Source organism: Dasypus novemcinctus, chromosome 1 (assembly GCF_030445035.2).
Source record: "Dasypus novemcinctus isolate mDasNov1 chromosome 1, mDasNov1.1.hap2, whole genome shotgun sequence".
NCBI lineage: Eukaryota > Metazoa > Chordata > Mammalia > Cingulata > Dasypodidae > Dasypus > Dasypus novemcinctus.
In genome coordinates this window covers 140788302-140800592 of record NC_080673.1, presented here as the reverse complement: position 1 = coordinate 140800592, position 12291 = coordinate 140788302, and the positions used below count along the sequence as shown (strand labels likewise).

The 12291-nt window shown below is 35.2% G+C and overlaps 1 protein-coding gene and 1 pseudogene across 16 annotated transcripts in view; one reads left to right on the top strand and one right to left on the bottom strand.

The window, feature by feature from the left end:
• Nucleotides 1-12291, bottom strand: part of EPHA5 (EPH receptor A5) — a 374629-nt gene that overhangs the window by 121826 nt on the left and 240512 nt on the right. The window lies entirely within an intron of this gene.
• Nucleotides 9341-10343, top strand: LOC101433215 (large ribosomal subunit protein uL18 pseudogene; annotated as a pseudogene).

The following is a 12291-nucleotide window of genomic DNA, read 5'->3' as shown; positions in this document are numbered from 1 at the left end:
GAGAGTTCGAAGTTCTTTTTCAATATCTCAAAAAATTATGCTCTTAAATGAATCTAAATCTGTGGGCTTAGTACCCTTTGATTGCATTGGATGCAATTTAGATTGCTTGAGTAGATTGCTTTTGATTGGACAACATCAGTGAGGTGTGACACAGGTTAGGTTTCCATACTCTTGCTGGGCTTTGTATAAATGGAGACAGAGAGAGGAAGATACAGAGAGAAAGGATGCTGACATATTGATCCTGCCATGTGAGAGAGAGGAGTCCAGGAAAACAGAGAAGTCCCAATAGGCTGAGAGAGGTATCAGAGTCTGGAACCAGCAGAGCACAGGGGCAAAGAAAGAGGCCCCCAAGGGCCCATAGAGTAGCTCAGGATGAGGAGATGAGTCCTGCTACATGCCCAACTGCTACATGGTAGGACACCAGGATCAACATTAGCTGACTTTGGTGAGAAAGTATCACTGATGGTGCTCTGCTTTGGACAAAGCATCAGAACTATAGGCTTTTCCTGAAAATAAATCCCCTTTATAAAAACCATCACATTTCTGGTAGTATGTATCAGCAGCCTTGATGCAAAGTAAGACAGAAATTGATACAGAAAGAGTGGGGTTGAACTGCTTGCAATAAACAAAAATGTTGTAACAGCTTTATATATGGGTAAGGGGTATTTTTTGGAGGAATTGTGAGATGCTTGATAGAAGAGGCCTAGGTAGCTTTGAAGAGACTGTCGGGGAATGGGAGGAAGAGATGAGATGTGGAGGCGTTTTTGGGACTTGGAGTTGTCCTGGGTGGGGCTTCACGGACAATTACGGGACATTGTAGATCCCCTCAGGGCCCACTGGATGGAACGTGGGAGAGTGTGGGCTATGATGTGGACCATTGACCATGAGGTGCAGCGATGCCCAGAGATGTACTTACCAAATGCAATGGATGTGTCATGATGATAGGAGAGAGTGTTGCTGTGCGGGGAGTGGGGGGTGGGGGCGGTGGGGTTGAATGGGACTTCATATTTATTGAATGTAATATTTTTAAAAAAATGAATAAAAAAAAAAAAGAGACTGTCGGTAGAATGTAAACTCTGAAGTTCTTTCCAACAAGGCGTTAGAAGGAAATAATGAAACTATTATTGGAAACTAGAGGAAAGGCAATTCTTGTTTTAAAGTTGTAGAGAACTTGGTAAAATAAACTCGATGTTAGATGGAACTTGGACATTTAACTGAGAAGATTTCCAAATTAAATGTGGAAAATGCAGGCTGGCTTCTTCTTGCAGTGTATAGCAAAATGTGAGAGGAAAGAGATACAAATGCTTAACAAAAGGTCCTTAAGCCTCATTCCTACATTTTCCTTTGGGAGTTTTATAGTTCTGGCTCTTATTTTTAGCTTTTTGATCCATTTTGAGTTGATTTTTGTATATGGTGTGAGGTAGGATATTTTCCAATTTTAATGTGCATTTAACTTGTTTAGAACAGTTTAGATTTTTCCTTTTAATTGTGGTATTTAGCTATAGGGTTTAAAATTGAATGTACAAAAATAATAACATTTTTATACTTAAATGTTATTTAATTGAATTAGTTATCAATTTAGAAAATATTGATAATCACAAATGGAAGATGTCAAATTAAAAACAAACAGAGAATAGTAAAAGACTTGAATATTGCTGTTTTGAGAAAATTTAATTGAAGATATAGCTACCAAGACAGTGAAGATGCCAACAGGATCATAAGCATTCTAAAGAAAACTTATTATCAAGAAAGCTAAGTACTTAAGAAACTGCTACTTTGCACACCAAAATTGTAGCCAGTCCTCCTAGAATAAGCTATGAAAATGAAACAATATATGAGAAGTGTGATTCATTTTTTTTTCCAAGATATATTTTGTTTATTTCTCTCCACTTCCCCCCAACCCCTGCCCCAGTTGTATTGTTCTCTGTGTTCATTTGCTGCACATTCTTCTTTTTGTCCGCTTTCTGCTGTTGTCAGTGGCACAGGAATCTGCGTCTTTTTTTGTTGCATCATCTTGCTGTGTCACCTCTCCATGTGTGTGGTACCACTCCTGGCAGCCTGCACTTTTTTCGCTCTGGGTGCCTCTTCTTATGGGGTGCACTCCTTGTGCATGGGATGGCACTCCTTGCGCACATCGGCACTGCGCATGGGCCAGCTCCACATGGGTCAAGGAGGCCTGGGGTTTGAACTGCGGACCTCCCATGTGGTAGACGGACACCCTATCCACTGGGCCAAGTCGGCTTCCCTGTGACTCATTTTTATTACAAGCTGTTTTCACTTCATGACACAAAACAGTGTATTTGTATTCTCCAGCTTTAATTTGCCAATTTGAAAGAAGTTAGTTATGCCCTCTAATATGATATCACTTTTGTTCCTACATGTTGGCAGGCCATGCATACACTCAGTGACCTAACTGCCAGACTACACTCATTGCATTCTTCATTGAAGCTACCAAGCAGATTAATATTCCTGTATACTAAATTAATCTTCATTAAAATACTTGTGTTTTCAATCAGCTACAAGCATAAGGCTGGTAATTTCTTCCTTAATTTCTCAAGCAGTTGGAGGAATAGAAATCCTACAAATTAGGTTTGGTGCAGTATTTGGAATCTGTGCCTCCTATTAAATTTTCAGTGCATTCTGAAATTTAGCTTTCAGGATATGCCACCTCTTCTGATAACACTGTCATTTGATTCACAACCATATCTTCTGGATTTGGCAATAACTTCCTGACTGATGCTAACATGGCTATTAGGAACAAAGCTGTCAAAGTTATCTTGGTCAACACAATTTTGATCATGCCAAACAACTTAATACATTCAGGATATTTTTTAATTGATGTACAATCTCTTCAACATAAATTATAAGGCTTTTTGTGAACATAGATTTTTTTTCAGTTAAATTGTATTATTTATTTATTTCTTTTTAAATATATTGCTAGTAATTAATGTAGTATGAATAACTTTACATAGCATCTACCAGCATAGGCCAAAAAATATATAACTGAATTGGATATGTTATTAAGACCAGTCAGAAAACCTATTTGTTCATTCATTCATTCATTAGTTCATGCATTCATTCACTCATTTATTCAAGAAAGACACATTCATTGACCTCACAGAACTTAGATTCTAGTGAGAGATCCAGGCAAGTAAAAGAGATTACTTTAGTGTAATACTCTGGGAAGTAAGTATGGAAACATAAAGTAGGGCATACCTTCCTGACCTGGAAAATCAGGCAAGTTTTACCAAAGGAAATGATTTCTAAATCATGATATTTATAATACCCAGAAATAGAATACAAAAGGGTATGTAGAGAAAAGTGTTATGGGTAGAAAGATTTTGCACACATGCACATATATGTACGCAAGTGCATATGCACATATATACACACATAATATATGATACTGGAAGTGCTTAAAGCATTGCAGTATGGTTGAAACAAATTGTGAAAAAAAAGAACCTGAGATATGAGGCTAGTGAGTTGAGCAGGGGCAAATCTTATAGAGCCAATAAACCATGTTAAGGAGTTGAGCTTTGTCTAAGGGCTGTAAACTAGTTTTGATCAAAGAGTGCTATCTCTAAGCAGGTCTGGATCTTTAAATTTTACTTTGTTTACACTGGAAATAATGCACTAAAGGGGAAGGTAATGAACATCTTAGGACATGACAGTAGTTTCAACTCAGATATTTAGTGTTAGGTGGAGAGCATGAAACTAGCTAATATATTTCAAATAGTTCTGAAAATAAATGCAACTGCATTTAATGCAATGCAGTCAACATTATGTTCCCAATTGTTACTCTGAAAGAGGGCTTTTAAAGGAGATACTTATATTTTAGAGGACTTGAGAGTGACAAAATTTCATTATTTCTCCTCAAGCAGAAGTTTTCAAAAACTGAAAGACCTATAAATGTTGCTGAGTATGATTTTTGCTTAGACAACCTTAAATCAAAATATACATTCATAATCTACTTCCTGCTGATGCAGACAGCTTAAAATGTGTTCCTTGCCATAGATGGCCTCATTAACTTGTAAAAATGCAGGCACTGGACAGAAAGTGGAATAAAAAATTGAGAATTTCCAGTATTCTCTGAAGTAATGTTCTTATCTGGATAAGCAAGGTATGAGAATTCTTGCTGTATATAGTTTAAGAAAGAAATTCTCCCTTGTAGAGAACCCTATATGTTTATCCAGCATATACAGGACAGACAGAGGATGGAGTCAAGAAAGACACTGTAATGTACAGAGAAGAAAGACAGAAAAAAAAAAGACTGTATTATTGAAAAATCCAGGAGAAGATAGTCTAAAGAGGAGATTGGTTTATACTGAAAAATGTCATAAAGAAGTCAAGTAAAGGAAAGTTTGAAAAGTACACATTAGATTTTAGCAACAAGGTCTTTAATAACTCTTCAGGTCAAGGAAACATGAGAAAGTAATGGGGATGGCAACAGTTGATATTTAGGGGTAAGTGAGGAGATGCTAGAAAGCAGAAATAGTTAATAACAATTTTATCAAAAACTTTGGTTGTAATCAGAAGATTAGAGTGATAGTAAGTGGAGTTACAGGGAGAGTAGGGAATAAGAGAAGGTTTTATGTTTTGGTTTTTATTTTAAAGATCCTATACAAAGAGCTGGTTAAAAACACATGTGGGAGAAATGTTATTAACTAACATTAAGCATGATTTGTTCAGAACTAATTATTCTGAAAGTATTTGATATTTCATGTTTATTATCTTAAATTTATATACATGTACTAATACTAGCAAAAATGTCTACTCTAAATTTATAGAAGCAAAAATCTTCAGGTATATAAAAGGTGATAAAACCCATTGGAAATAGATCAAATATCACTATTAAAAGATGCTGGTTATAGCACTTGCTCAAGCACTCATTGGGGTTCAAAGTTTAACCAACTGCTTTTTCAGTCCACTTCTATGAACCTCAGGTGAAAAATTACACTGTGTAATGATGCTTATCTCTAAAACTGAGATCTTTTGTGGATACCTGAACGTAAGAAATTACTTTAGTTCCTCAGGAAAAGTATCTATATTTACACATTTCTTTGTAAAAACCCCAGCTTAGATAGACCTATATACTTTAAGTATATCCACTGAACTATCTAGAAAAAGAGTTTAGTCTCATTATCACTTCTGCTTTCTTCAAGTGGTCATAGAGAACTTTAAAACAGCTTTTATACAAGAGAGGGAAAAATATATATTTTAGGAAGTCATGCAGCCATATAAACTGTAGAAATATCCTTTTACTCTGATGATTCCAAAGAGAAATGTACATTTATCTAGGAAAAAACTGTGATGAAGTAATTTGAAGTCTAAAAATACTATACTCCAGAGATTAAAAAATAAGCAACAATTGAAAAACACCCTTAATCTAAGTTGCACAGGATTTCCATAAATCAGCCATCATTGAAAAAGATATCGCAATTAATAATAGCCAAGAAAAAAAACAATAAACATAAATTCACCATGAGTGTGGGTTAGATGTTGGTATACCTAATAACTTCAGGAAATAGAGAACAATTTGGTTCTATAAATTACCCAAATATAAAAAAAAATAGCAGCATTACAAGTGAAAGTATACCACAAAAAAGAACAGGACTGAAGAAAAACAGGTACTTTTGGAAAAAGTAGCAAATATAATTTCAGAATACAAATATAATTTCAAAAACCATTTAAATTAAAGTTACAATGGACAAGATAAAATGCAAATTAGACAAAGATAAAGAAATATCTAAGAGACTGATCTGAAGAAACTACAAGGAAAGATACATGTAAGATATAATGGGATAAATCAACATTTATGTAATAGTAACTGTAAAAGAAGAAAGTAAGGAAAATCAAAAGAAGGCAAGATCTACAGAGACACTGCCAACTAATTTTCCAAAATAGGTGAAATGCATATATCCTTCTATTCAACAATCAAAATAAATTGTAAGCACTACAAATGAAAATAAACACAGAGACAAAGTCACAAAGAACAGTACAAATGAAAATAAATGCAAAGACAAAGTCACAAAGAGTGACTACTGGTAGACAAAGATGGCGGTGTAACATATTCCAAGGTGCCATTTCTCCAAAAAATCTTTGAGCAACTAGCAAAAACTGACAGTGCCATCTTCCTCAAAACTCTGGCAAAGAGTTAAAGAGTTGCAGTAACTGGTAAGTTCCAAATCGAGAAAAAGAAGCATCGAAAATGGTAGGAGAGGTCATGGTATCCTGAATGGTCACACCTGTACCCCTTCCCCAGTGCTGGTTGGTGCCAGTATGTGTATACTGTTGTGTCTGCATGGCGGTGCCAATCTATCTGGACCAGGAATCTCTAACCTGGCTTACCCGACCAGAATTTGTTCTTGTTTTGCTCTCAGAAACAGATTGAAGATATCAAAAGCAATGTAATAAGCATCTAAGTCAAAGCAGCCTGAGACAAAGGATTATATGTTTTAAGACTGAAATAGAATATCCAAGAGTGGGAGAAAGTCTATTTAGTAGGGAATAAAGGGGGGATTTAGAATTCCTGTAAATTGGGGAATTCCTAAAGCAAGTGAACACCAGCCCAGGGCAAGACTGGCTCAGAAAATATGGAGACAACCCTCCATTTTTCACTTCAGGCTGCTCTTCTTGATAAAATGGCAGACCTCTCCTGAAGGAGAGAGCCAGCCAACATAGAGACAATTTGCAAAGAGTTTGAAAAGAGTTTTTGCACAGTCCTGATACTGAAGAAAATCTAGATATCATATATCACTGGATTAAATTTAAGGAACAGTCAATTCAGGGATGAAATCACAGAGTTAAAACTTTAAAATATTAAAATATAGCATGTTCCAAAAAGAATACAAAATAAACAGAAACAGAAGGGAACGAGATAAAAATAATGAAATCAAATAAGAAGACTAAACTTTGAATACACTTGACAAAACTTTTAAAAAATGATTCTCAATATTCTCAAGGAGATAAAAGAAAGTGTGGAGAAAGAATTAAAGCATATCAGGAAAAGAATGAATGAACAATATGAGAATCTTAACAAAGAGATAGAAAATTTTAAAAGGGATCAAACAGAAATATTGGAGTTGAAGAAGAGCACACTAACTTTAATGAAAAACTCCCCAGAAGATTTCAGCAGTGGATTGAGGCTGTCAGAAAAAAGAATAAGTGAATTGAAAGTAAAAACAATTGAAATGATAAAGGGTTAAGAGTAGAAAGAAAAAAGAATGGGACTATTAAGCATACTAATAATACATTATTAGAGTCTCCAAAGAAGAAGCAGAGAGTGAAAGGGGCAGAAAACTTCCCAAACTTAAAGAAAACATGAATGTGTGCATTCAAGAACCCAAACAAACCCTAAACAAAACAACCTCAAAAAGAACCACACTTAGTGCACATCTCACCCTGTAGCATGCCTACACCTGTCTTTGGGATTGTATATTATTGCTTTTCTTATTTCTTAATAAACTCTTTACTTCCTGGCCTACCTTATGGCATGCCCTTAAATTCCTATGCAACATAGTCAAGAACCTAGAAGCCCAGAACCCAGAGTATGCTACTGACGCCATCATCAACTCCTTGCATTGTTATGGAATATTTGTTATAAATTATGACTAGTGAAAGTCTTTTGAGTTCCAAATGAACACTAAGGTCTCCAGAAAGTCTGACAATTGTATTTTGGGAGATGCAGGTTGAGGAATTTGAGAGAATCAGTTCTTATATTTAAAGTCCCAGGATCTTAGAAGCCAAGTGTAATCCTGCAAGTCAGTAATTTAATCTATACCAATATTTCTCATGTGCTTTTTTTCCCATTAAAATTAATACCATTGAGGGGTGTTATTTCATCTAATTGTGTAATAATGTACTTGCAAAGCAAGTTCAGAACAAGTTTGAGGGCTGGTTTATCTGTTAGCCTGGATTAACTGATTGATGATCAAAAGTTCCTCATCCTCCAGAATCCTGAAGGGTTTCAGGTGAAGAACTTGACCTCATTCCTCTGTCAGGTTTTAAAAATGATAATGATGATAATTTAAAAAATTATGCCCTCTTGTTAGGTTAGTTCTTAGGCCTTTCACTGCCTCCTTAAAGACTCCTGGCAAAGAACCTTTGGAGCAGGAGCTGATAGAAAGTTTCCCATTTCCTGCAGCAACATGTAAGAAAATTTCCTGCATTTGGTGAACCCTTGCTTCCTTAGAAATATGTGATTTGAAACAGGGTTTCTATTATCTCTTTTTAAAAGTCTTCTTCCTCAAGGACTTGGATTCTGGTACAGCATTCAAAATGCTAAGCTGTTTTTTAGTTTGCAACACCCTGTTACATAACCATGCCTAGACTTGTTGAGGTGAAACTATTGCATGTCAAGGACAAGTGGATAATCCTGAAAGCTGCAAGAGAAAAGCAATATGATATGTACAAAGAAGCCTCAGTAAGATTATGTGTTGGTTTCTCATCAGATAACATGAAGGGAAGAAGGCAAAGGGATGAAATATTTAAAGTGTTGAAAGAAAGTAATTGCCAATCAAGAATTTTATATCCAGCAAGACTGTCTTTAAAATTATGGAAGATATTAAACCATTCCCAGATAAGCAAAAGCTGACGGTGTTCATCACCACTGAATCTGTCATAGAAGAAATGCTGAAGGTAGTTGTTCAGAACAAAAGGAAATGACAGTAAACCACGGGTGAAAGCAGCATAGAGAAATATGTCTGGTAAAAGTAACCATATGGTTAATGAGAAAATTTAATACTTTTGTATTGTATTTTTTGGTATGCAACTCCACTTTCACTTCTTACAGGTTATATAAGGCATAAGAAGTAATGTTAAACCTGTGTTTTTGAACATACAATGGATAAAGATACAATCTGTTTAAGTACAACAAAAAATTGGGGGGAAAGAAGAATATAGGAAGATTGGTTTTCATATGCTATTGAAATTAAGTTGGTATCAAAACAAATGAAATGATTGTAGACCTAGAATGTTAACAATAAGACCCACTGTATTCAAAATGGAAATATCTGAAAAATATATACAGAAGTAAATGAGAAGGAACAAAAAAATGGTATGCTAAGAAAAACAAATAAATATGAAAGTACGCATATGGAAGAATTGAGGGGGAAAAATGAATGAAAAGAACAAAGATCAAGTAACAAAATGAAAGAAAGCCCTGCATTATAAGAGTTACTTTAAATGTGAATGGATTAAACCCTCAAGTCAAAAGGCAGAGATTGATTGAAAGGATGAAAATCATGATCAACTGTTTAGTGTTTACAGTAGACTCATAATAATTCAAATACACGAATAGGTTGAGCTTCCCCCCCCCCCCCCCCCCTTTAGTGCTCCGGGCCTGCCGGTCTGTGCTGAGCTGTGGATGTTCTTCTCTGATCCACAGGATGGGGTTTGTTAAAGTTGTCAAGAATAAGGCCTATTTCAAGAGATACCAGGTGAAATTTAGAAGACGAAGAGAGGGTAAAACTGATTACTATGCTCGGAAATGCTTGGTAATCCAGGATAAAAATAAGTACAAAAACACCCACATACAGGAAGATAGTTCGTGTAACCAACAGAGATATCATTTGTCAGATTGCTTATGCCTGTATAGAAGGGCATACGATAGTCTGTGCAGCTTATGCTCACGAACTCCCGAAGTATGGTGTGAAGGTTGGCCTGACAAATTATGCTGCAGCATATTGTACTGGCCTGCTGCTGGCCCACAGGCTTCTCAACAGGTTTGGCATGGACAAGATCTATGAAGGCCAAATGGAAGTAACTGGAGATGAATACAATGTGGAAAGTATTGATGGTCAACCTGGTGCCTTCACTTGCTATTTGGATGCAGGACTTGCCAGAACTACCACTGGAAATAAAGTTTTTGGGGCTTTGAAGGGAGCTGTGGATGGAGGCTTATCCATCCCTCACAGTACCAAACGATTCCCCGGTTATGATTCAGAAAGCAAGGAATTCAATGCAGAAATACATCGGAAGCACATCATGGGTCAGAACGTTGCAGATTGTATGTGTTACCTGATGGAGGAAGATGAAGATGCTTACAAGAAACAGTTCTCTCAATATATAAAGAATAGCATAATGCCAGACATGGAGGAGATGTACAAGAAAGCCCATGCTGCTATACGAGAGAATCCAGTCTATGAGAAAAAGCCTAAGAAGGAAGTTAAAAAGAAGAGGTGGAATTGTCCCAAAATGTCTCTTGCCCAAAAGAAAGATTGGGTAGTTCAGAAGAAGGCAAGTTTCCTCAGAGCTCAGGAGCGGGCTGCTGAGAGCTAAACCAAACTGAAATTTTCTATGAAGATTTTTCATACAAAGACAATAAACTTATCAACTTGCAAACAAAACAAAACAGAACAAAAAAACAAATAGGTTGAATGTGAAAGGCTGTGAAACAATTTACAATGCAAATAGTAACCAAAAGAGAGCTGAGGAAGCTATAGCATTTTTAAATAAAATATACTGAAATATGTGGGAAAAATAGATGGTTCTACATTTATAGTAGGAGACTTCAATACACCACTTTCAATAATGGGTTGAACATCTAGATAGAAGATCAATAAGGAAACAGAAGATTTGAATGATACCATAAACCAACTAGAGGCAACAGATTTATACAGAACACTTCACCTAAAAGCAGAAGAATACAAATTCTTCTCTAGTACACATTGCCTATTCCCCAGGATTGACATTATGCTAAGTCAAAAACAAGTCTCAATGAATTTAAAAATTGAAATCATACAATGTATCTTCTCAAACCACAATAGAATGAAGCAAGAAATTAATAACAGAGGACAAGATGGAAAATTCACAAATATGTGGAAAGCAACACAGTTAAAAAAAACAATGGGTCAAAGAAGAAATCACAAGAGAAATTAGGAAATATCTTGAGACAAAAGAAAATGAAAGTAAAGCATTATAAAATTTAAGAGATACATCAAAGGTAGTGTCAAGAGGGAAATTTACAGCTAAAAATGCTTACTTTAAAACAGAACGAAAATCACAAATCAGAGGCCTACCTTCACAACTTTAAGAACTATAGGAAAGAAGAGAAACCTAAGTTCAAATTGAGAAGGAAACAAAAAGATTAGCAGAGATAAGTGAAATAGAGAACAAAAACCAGAAAAAGCAAAGAAACCTAAGTTGATTTTTTGAGCGGAATAATAAAATCAACTAAACTTAAACGAAGGGATACATATAATTAAACCAGAAATGAAAGGTGTGCCATTACAACTATCTCCACAGAAATAAAAAGGATTGTAAGAGGATACCATGAGCGACTGTACACCAACCAATTAGAAAACTAAACAAAATTATTTACACCAACTCAAGAAGAATTAGAAGATTTCAACAGACAAGCAATAAGAAAAGAGACTGAACCAATCACCAAAAACTTCTTAACAAAGAAAATCCTAGGACCAGATAGCTTCACAGGTGAATTTAATCAAATATCCCAAGAGTACTTAACACCAACACTGCTCAACATCTTCCAAAAAAAATGAAGAGTCTAGAACACTTCCTAATTAATTCTGTGAGGCTAGCATCATCTTATTATCATAGCCAGATAAAGATACCACAAGAAAAAGAAAATTACAGACTAGAATTCTTTATCAATATAGAAAGGCACATATTCTTAACAAAATACTAGCAAGTTACATTCTATAGCACATTAAAAGGATTGTACACCATAATCAAATGCTATTTATCTCAGGCATGCAGGAATAGTTCATGTTAAGAAAATCTATTAATGTAATATACCACTTCAGCAGAACAAAGGGAAAAAGGACATGATTAAAGGCATTTGACAAAATTCAGCAACTTTGATTAAAAATAGTCAGAATAATACAAATGAAAGAAAAACTTCTCATCTTGATAAAAGGCACATATGAAATATCCACAAATAACATTATACTCAATTATGACAGATTAAATACTTTTTCCTAAGATCAGGAACAGGACAAGGATACCCATGGTCACTACTCTTATTCAGGATTGATTTGGAAGGTCTAGCCAGAGCAATAGGAAAGAAAAAGAAATAAAATGTTCTGAATTAGAAAAGAAGTAAAATTTTCCTTTTTTTATTACATGATTCTACATATAGAAATCCTGAAGGAATCACAACAATACTAATATAGTTAATAAACAAATTCAGCAAAGCAATAGGGCAAAAGATCAACATGCAAAGATCAGTAGTGTTTCTGTACACTATGAACTAGCAGCCTGAAGAGCAAACCCATTAAGTATTCCAATTATGATAGCAACAAAAATAAACAAGTATCCAGCAATAAAAAT